Raw genomic sequence first — 7,662 nt, forward strand, 5'->3', positions numbered from 1 at the left:
CGATCCGCGTGGGAACTGGTGGGCTGGGAAGATGCACTCCACTCTGCAGGGCTCCGCCAGGTGCCCTTCCAGGGATGCCAGCCGCACAAAGACACTAAAAATCTGGCACGTTTTCAATCCCACTGCTGGGCACATACCCGGAGAACACCATCATTCAAAAAGACACGTGCACTCCAGTGTTCACGGCAGCACTGTTTACAATAGCCAGGACACGGAAGCAACCTACATGTCCATCGACAGATGAATGGATAAAGAAGATGTGGTACATATACACAATGGACTATTACTCAGCTATAAAAGGAATGAAACTGGGACATTTGCAGAGACATGGATGGACCTAGAGACTGTCACACAGAGTGAAGTGAGTCAGAAAGAGAAAAACAAATATTGTATATTAACACATATATGCGGAATATAGAAAAATGGTACAAATCAACCGGTTTGCAAGGCAGAAATAGAGACACGGATATAGAAAGCAAACATATGGACACCAAGTGAGGAAAGTGGGGAGGGTTGGGGGGGAATGAATAGGGAGATTGGGATACCAAACTGTACACTCTAAATATACTCAGTTTATCGTTAAAAAAAAAAAAAAAAAAGATATGTATGTATTGAAAAAAAAATTTGGCTAGTTTTTCCTCATATCAGCAAAGTTTCCTTGCCTGTGACAGACTGGCTCCTGTGTCCCCAGACCCTAGAATGTTCCCAGGATAAAAGCAGCAGCCCAGTCCGCTTGACTATAGTTTGTGGAAGAGAATTTACTTAAGAAAATTAACATAAAGGACTCAGCACACAGCCTGGCATACAGTAAGCAATGATTCATTTTCACTGTCATTGAGACAGTCCCCATGTGAAATTATGAGTTCCTGGAAGAAAGATGTAGTTCTTTATTTCTCTTGAACATTCTGTGGGCCCAACGTGTTTCCAACAGTGTGGTGAGAAAATATGAACTGACCATTTGTGTAAATGTCATGTGGAGAAGAGACAAGGAACACTCCAACCCTCATGAGGATATATGGATGCCCGGGCCTCAGGAGCTCACAGAGGAGAAATTTCACCACCTGCCACACTGGGTCTTCTGGTGCCCCCTTTCTGGGAAAGAGGAACTGGGTTCTATGGCGGGTTTTAGAAGAGCTGTGAAGCACCAGGCCAAGGAAGATAACAAGCTTGCCTATAGCAAAGACAGATGACTTTTAGGAAAGGGGAGGAAAACCTCAATTTACCTGGGACAAGGCTGCCAAGAGCACAGCAGCATCCCTTCTGTGTTCCCTTCATAGGTCCTGAGGAGGCCACAGGATAAGACACAGAAGAAAGAACTGTATCAATACTACCCTGAACTCTCACATATTAACCTAGAAATCCTCATATATCAGTTTGTGTGCCCCCGATTTTCTCTATGAAATGATAAATCAAAAATGTATCTAGGGACTTCCCCGGGTGGCACAGTAGTTAAGAATCCATCTGCCAATGCAAGGGACACGGGTTTGATCCCTGGTCCAGGAAAATCCCACATGCCGTGGAGCAACTAAGCCCACAAGCCACAACTACTGAGCCCACGTGCTGCAGCTCCTGAAGCCTGCGTACCTAGAGCTCATGCTCCACAAGAGAAACCACCACAAGGAGAAGCCCGAGCACCGCAATGAAGAGTAGCCCCTGCTCGCCACAACTAGAGAAAGCCCGTGCACAACAACAAAGACCCAATGCAGCCAAAAAATAAAAATACATTAAAAAAATTTTTTTTAATATTTCATTCAAAAAAATGTATCTAATATGTGTGGAATCTAGAAAAATGGTACAGATGAACCTATTTCCAGGGCAGGAGTAGAGAAGCAGACGTAGAGAACTGACATGTGGACAGAGGGGGAAGGGGAACATGGGAAGAAGTGGGAGATTAGGACTGACCTAAATACACTACCATGTGTAAAATAGATAGCTGCTGGGAACCTGCTGTACAGCACAGGGAGCTCAGCTCAGATGGGCGGGATGGGGGAGAGTGGAAGGGAGGTCCAAGAGGGAGGGGATATTTGTATACATACAGCTGATTCACTTTGTTGTACAGCAGAAACTAACACAATATTGTAAAGCAATTACAGTCCAATTTTTAAAAATGTGTCTAAGACAATGAAGTAACAAATACACTTTTGTCCACTGGTGGTCTATCAGGAAGTAACCATGTTAAAAGTCACAACATTAAGGTTGAAGCATGATTTTTCAATATTGTAAATTTAAGTTAATCTTAGTAGCAACAAAGAGCAATTGAAAGTTTTTGGAGCTCTTTGTGCAACATGCAATTGTTCATTGCATGCGGGAACGATGGAAAGTCAGATATGAAGCAGCGTATGCTGACAGCTAGGAACAGGAAATGGATGGTTTCATCAACTCTTACCAAAGAAACTGATAAAATAACAGATTTTTTAAGAAGAGAGATTTAGAAGAAGATGAAATAATCATAGCAGAACTTAAAACAGATTCCCACACTGTATTTCTTCATTGGTCTTTCTATTCAAATACTTGCTTGAATATCTTTTCTGATTCCAAAATTGCAAACAAGGCTTCAAATGCGGGGATGAAATCTACCGCAGTCAAAGAACTGTAACTACTATCTGTAAACTTGACTACCTGCAAACTTTACTATCTGTAAAGAACTGTAGCTTTACTATCACATAACTTATGAAAGGTCTAAATGCCTCGCCTTTTTACAGGATAGTCATGGATGCAAGTATTCAATGCAGAAAAAATTTCCCTTTGCTTGTGCAGCATTTTTCTCTTGAAAATGTTTGTTTATAAAGCTATTTTGAGTACTGTTCAGACCAAGTGAATTAAAATAAAAATCACCTGTCACTTTACCCCTGTGTATGTACAAAGGTTGGCAAGGCAAGGGGGGAGCGTGTGACAGCTGGGGGGGTGTAAACTGAGGAAGCAGTCTCCGGAGTGCAATCTGTCAGCACTTGGTTCTATGAAATACACACACGTCCCATGACACAGCATGCCCACCCCAGGCCATTCCTCGTGACTGTGAAAGGATAGCTAGGAGGGTGCTTGTTTCAGCTTTACTTGGGAGTTAGAGGCACCTTGTGGCCTATCACAGGGGCATAGATGAGCCAGCGTGGGGGCAGGTGCCTGCAAAACACCTGCGTTGCTTAGATGTCATGTACGTGGATCAGTATTAAAACTGTCCTGAGCAAGAGGTGCAAGATCTACAGCCCAGTACCATGCACATAAACTAAAAACATACACACAGACAGGATATGAAGGATATTTGCACATAATCTAAGACGTATCCTCAACGCTTTAGCTTGGGGGTCTGAGAGGCTGGGCAGACATTAGAGAGGGTAGGAAATGGAGAAGAAAACAAAATAAAAACCAGGGAGGAGGCTGAAACGGAAAGGAGATTTCAGTTTTCATATCCAGAGTTCTTGCTTCTGAAAAACAATGAGAAGATTTAGCGGCACGGGGCCTGTCACCACACAGCAACGCCGCAAGGGCACTGCACAGCACCTCTGCACTTCCATCCACTCCGCCCACCCAGGCCTCCTGCCTCGCTCCACACCAGGAGTCCAGCCCTGCAGGCCCCTGGGGTTGCTGTCGCTTAAGGACATGAGTTTTGCTGTCACAAAGAACCAAAGTGGTGCTATGTAGGGGGGAACTGGGGACCAAACAGGTGTGGGAAGTGAGAGAAAGGGAGACATTGGAGATAAGGTCGGGATTTCTGCCTTAATCAAGTGAGCAGTTGAGTTGCTGCTGAGACAGTGGATACTGACATGGGGCAAGTTTCAGATGAAGAGCTTAAGTGCCCTTTTGGTCACATTAAGTGCCCATTAAGGATCCTCACAGCAGAGAATTCTGCTCTAAAAAGAGCCAGTTAAAGTGGGTTTTTTCTGGGACCGAGACAGGCGTTTCACTCTCTCCATGCTGAGGAAGCCCCACTGCGCACTGAGGCAGCCCCTGTCCAGCTACGCCCACTGGGCACGTCCATGCTTCGGCGAAAAACTCCCTGCACAAGTGTCCCATGTGGCTCTGGACGACCAGGAGCAGAGCCTCCTGGGGGCACACAACCTGTCAAATGCAGACGGGGCCTTTGCTTGCTGCAGCCTGGCCTGGAGGCTGAAGTGCACAGAGAGGAGTGGCACAAGTGCTGAGGAAAATTGCCCAGGAGGAAGCTCCTATTTCTGTAAACCAAGGTGGCCCTTCCCAGGGCGCAGAAGCATGACGTTTAGCCAAGGGCACTGGATCCCAAGCAAGTCCAAGGAAGCAGATGCCACCAAGCCTGAGGTGGGGTAGTCCTGCCCAATGAGACACTCAACCCCCATGCAAGATCTCCCTGGACAAAGACATCAAGAACTTCTCAGAGTACCACACATTTTGTAAAAAGAAGACATTTCCCCACCCAAAATCTGAGCAGCAAACTCTAGGTGTGATGTAGGGAAACTCAGAGAACTGGGATCACAAGACTTCTGCTTAAGAGAGGGGTGCCACCTCCAGGAGAGGGGCGACAAGGGAAAGTGCGTGTCTGAGCCCAGTCTGGGACCCATGCAGCCTGAACGCTTGGCAGACATGTGAGTGGACGGTCTAGCGATGATGGGGCAGATGGGCAGGGGCTCCAATGAGAGTACGAGTTAGTGGTGCAGACTAGGAGACGTGCACAGAGGTTCTCACCGAGGCCCGGGTTCTGAGCAAGACCATCCAGAGAGAGGGTTCCGGGAGAGAAGAGGGTACAGAGCACAGGACACAGACATTGATGGGAAGAGGGAGAAGGGCCTCAGAGGAGCAGCAGCCAGGTAGCCAGAGGGAACCAGAGGCCAAGGGCAGAGGACATTTCAGGAAGGAATTGGTGGTCCTGTGAGCAAAGACAAATCCAAACAACTGGTGGAAAACCACACAACTTCTTAAAAAAAAAAGAAAAAGAAAAGAGGGGGCTAATACTCCTAATATATAAAGAGCTTTTAAAAATTGAAAAGAAAAAAACATAAAACCCTAATTTTTAAAAATAGGCAAAACACAGAGTCTGTTCACGGAAAGGACAGTGCAAACAGCCCCTGAACGTATAAAAAGATGCTTGATTTCACTAATAATACGAGAAATGCAAATTACATTACACTGACTTACCATGAATTATTTCTTATCTATCAAGGTGACAAAAATCCAGAATTCCGACAAACGCTCCGTCGGAGAAGCTGTGGAAGAACGGGCAAAGAGTGTGTCACCAGCTTCAGCAGCAGGGTCTGGGGAAGGAGCAGGTGCCACGTCCGGCGACAAAGGTGGCAAGAAGCAGCCCCTGGAGCAGCCCAGGAAGGCGGCCAAGGAGATGGACGAGGAAGAAACTCGAGGAGCTAAAAGGGAAGGCCGCCGGGAAGGGCCTCCTGCCCACAGGGGGAATTAAGAAATCTGGCCCCAAAAGTAAGCTGTTCCTTCTGCCTGAGGCAATGATGACCCTCAGCCGCACTCCTGTGTAAACATCTGGATTCCCGGCCATCACATCCACTGCCACCTAGAGCTAGAACCATGTGCTGCCTCAAAACCTACTGTACATTTAAGAAGCACACCGTGGCTCATCTTTTCTTCAGTTCTTCTCGGCCATCTCTACCTCAGCTGTGAGACCAGAGTAAACCCAGGCTAGAATCCTGCCAACATGTGTTCTTCAGTTTCTGTTCTATCCTGAATTCTGTTCCACCTGGAATTAAACCAGCTCATTTCAAATGGGGGCAAAAAAGAGTACGTTATCAATGAGAAGAATTTGATTCCATCTAACAAAGTTATGGATACATTGCCCTTTGACCTAGCAATCCCACTTCTAGGAATCTATCCTGAAGATACACCTCCACAAGTCAAAAGGTTATATGCCTGACGTCTTCACTTGCAACAGTATTATTTGTAAAAGCAAAATATTAGAAACAAACCGTGTCTCTCGGAAGGGAACTGGCTGAATACACTGCAGGGCATCCACATTTGCAGAACCTGGGAAAATAATATATACGCAAAAATAAACAAGAGTTTTATCTAAGAGAAACCTCAGAGTGAAGAGTTGACACCTGTCACTCGTCTGCAGGCCCTGGACAACGCACCTCCTGTGGAAAAGTGTGGCCCTCGGGGGCCACTCACGAGTCAGAACTCTGAACTTGGCTCCCACCAAACGACACTTTGGTCCTGTTTTTCTAGTCAGGAGGCGCTACGATCTTAAAGTCTGTGTCCCTCGGCAAAAATCACAGGTTGGAATCCTAATGCTCGAGGTGATAATATCAGAAAGTGGGGCCTTTGGGAGGCACTTAGGTCATGAGGGTGAAGCCTTCTCGAATGGAATCAGCACTCTTTTAGAAGAGACCCTACAGAGCTCCCTCAGCCCTTTCACCATGTGAGGACATGGGGAGAAGGCACCAGCTACGAATGGGGAAGGCCCTCATCCAGCTCTGCTGGCACCCTGATCCTGAATGTCCAGCCTCCAGAACTGTTGTGTACAAGCTGCCCAGTTCATGGTGTTTGGTTATAGCCACCTGGACAGACTGAGACAGGAAGAGCACTGTAGGATGTACTTCCCCCTTCCCTGCCCTTATGCCGGCTCTAAGCCATCTCTGCAGACCTGGGGTTGATGCCAACGCCTGTCCATTCTTGACCAGAGGAGACAGAAACAGGAAGCCAGCTCTGAGCTCTGGTCTAAGCCCTGGGCAGTGACCAGAGGAGGCATGCTTGGGGCCTGACATTGAAGGTTTCTCTCTTTGAGTAACTGATCCCCTGCGTCTGCCCTTCGGCAGAAATCCATGGAGAAAAGGTAAGACGTAGGAGTGAGGCAGCTATGACTCCAAGCTAAGGCTCCTCTGAGCACTTGCTGCAGCCAGTTGACAACAGCAACCCTATGAGGTAGTGCTGTTATAACACCCCGTCTGCAGATGAGGAGACTGAGTCTGAGAGGTGTTAACTGGCTTGCCCCAGGTCACACAGCCAGGAGTCTGTTAAAGGGTCTCCCAGCTTCGGCCCTTGCCTCTCCAGAGTAGCCGAGTGATCCAGTTAGAAAAACACCCAGTACTGTCACCCTTCTTCTCGTAACCTTCCAATGGCTGCCCATCTCAGCCAGGGAAGGGCCAAAGCCCCACGCCCACCCCCACCCCACCCCAGCCCGGCCCTTCACGCCCTGACCCGGTTCCCACCCCCCGCCCTCACTCGCACCTCCGACGCGGCTCCCCTGCCTCCCGCCGTCCTCAGGGGTCCGCCCAGGTGTGCGCGGGCTCCCGTCACATCTGGGTCTCTGGTCCAAAGCCGGCTCATAGACGGCCTTCTCCGGGCACCCTGTAAAATAACCCACCCCACCCCAACTGCCCTCCTCCGCTCTCTGGTGCATTTTTCCTCCTTGGCACCGTCGCACTGGGACACATCCAGCTACGTGCGTGTTGCTGACTCGCCCACGAGTGTCCGTTCCGCGAGGGCAGGGACGTTTCCATGGCTGTGGCACCCCCAGCGCTCAGAGCACTACCAGGGCCGCCGCAGGTGGTCAGGTGCTGTAGAATCCATGACCGAAACGGGGCCGCGGGCATGCGCGCGGCGCTGTAGACCCGGGGAGGGTAAACGCAGGCGGTGCGGGAAAGAACTCACGTCCCGAGGACACAGGCGACTGACACGGTACACGCTCCCACACGTGAAGGCGCAGCGGCAGTGCGGGCACATGCGAGGGGC

General features: G+C 48.7%; 1 long non-coding RNA gene across 1 annotated transcript; it reads right to left on the reverse strand.

Moving 5' to 3' along the window:
• Positions 1-227: 227 nt before the first annotated feature.
• On the reverse strand, positions 228-7,326 carry LOC130830372 (uncharacterized). The gene is made up of 4 exons (XR_009047786.1): positions 7,159-7,326; positions 5,898-5,955; positions 5,107-5,174; positions 228-3,422 (listed from the first exon to the last, which is right to left on the reverse strand). It is a non-coding gene; the product is annotated as an uncharacterized LOC130830372 (long non-coding RNA).
• Between the last annotated feature and the right edge of the window lie 336 nt (positions 7,327-7,662).

The sequence above is a fragment of the Hippopotamus amphibius genome, chromosome 1, assembly GCF_030028045.1.
Source record: "Hippopotamus amphibius kiboko isolate mHipAmp2 chromosome 1, mHipAmp2.hap2, whole genome shotgun sequence".
NCBI lineage: Eukaryota > Metazoa > Chordata > Mammalia > Artiodactyla > Hippopotamidae > Hippopotamus > Hippopotamus amphibius.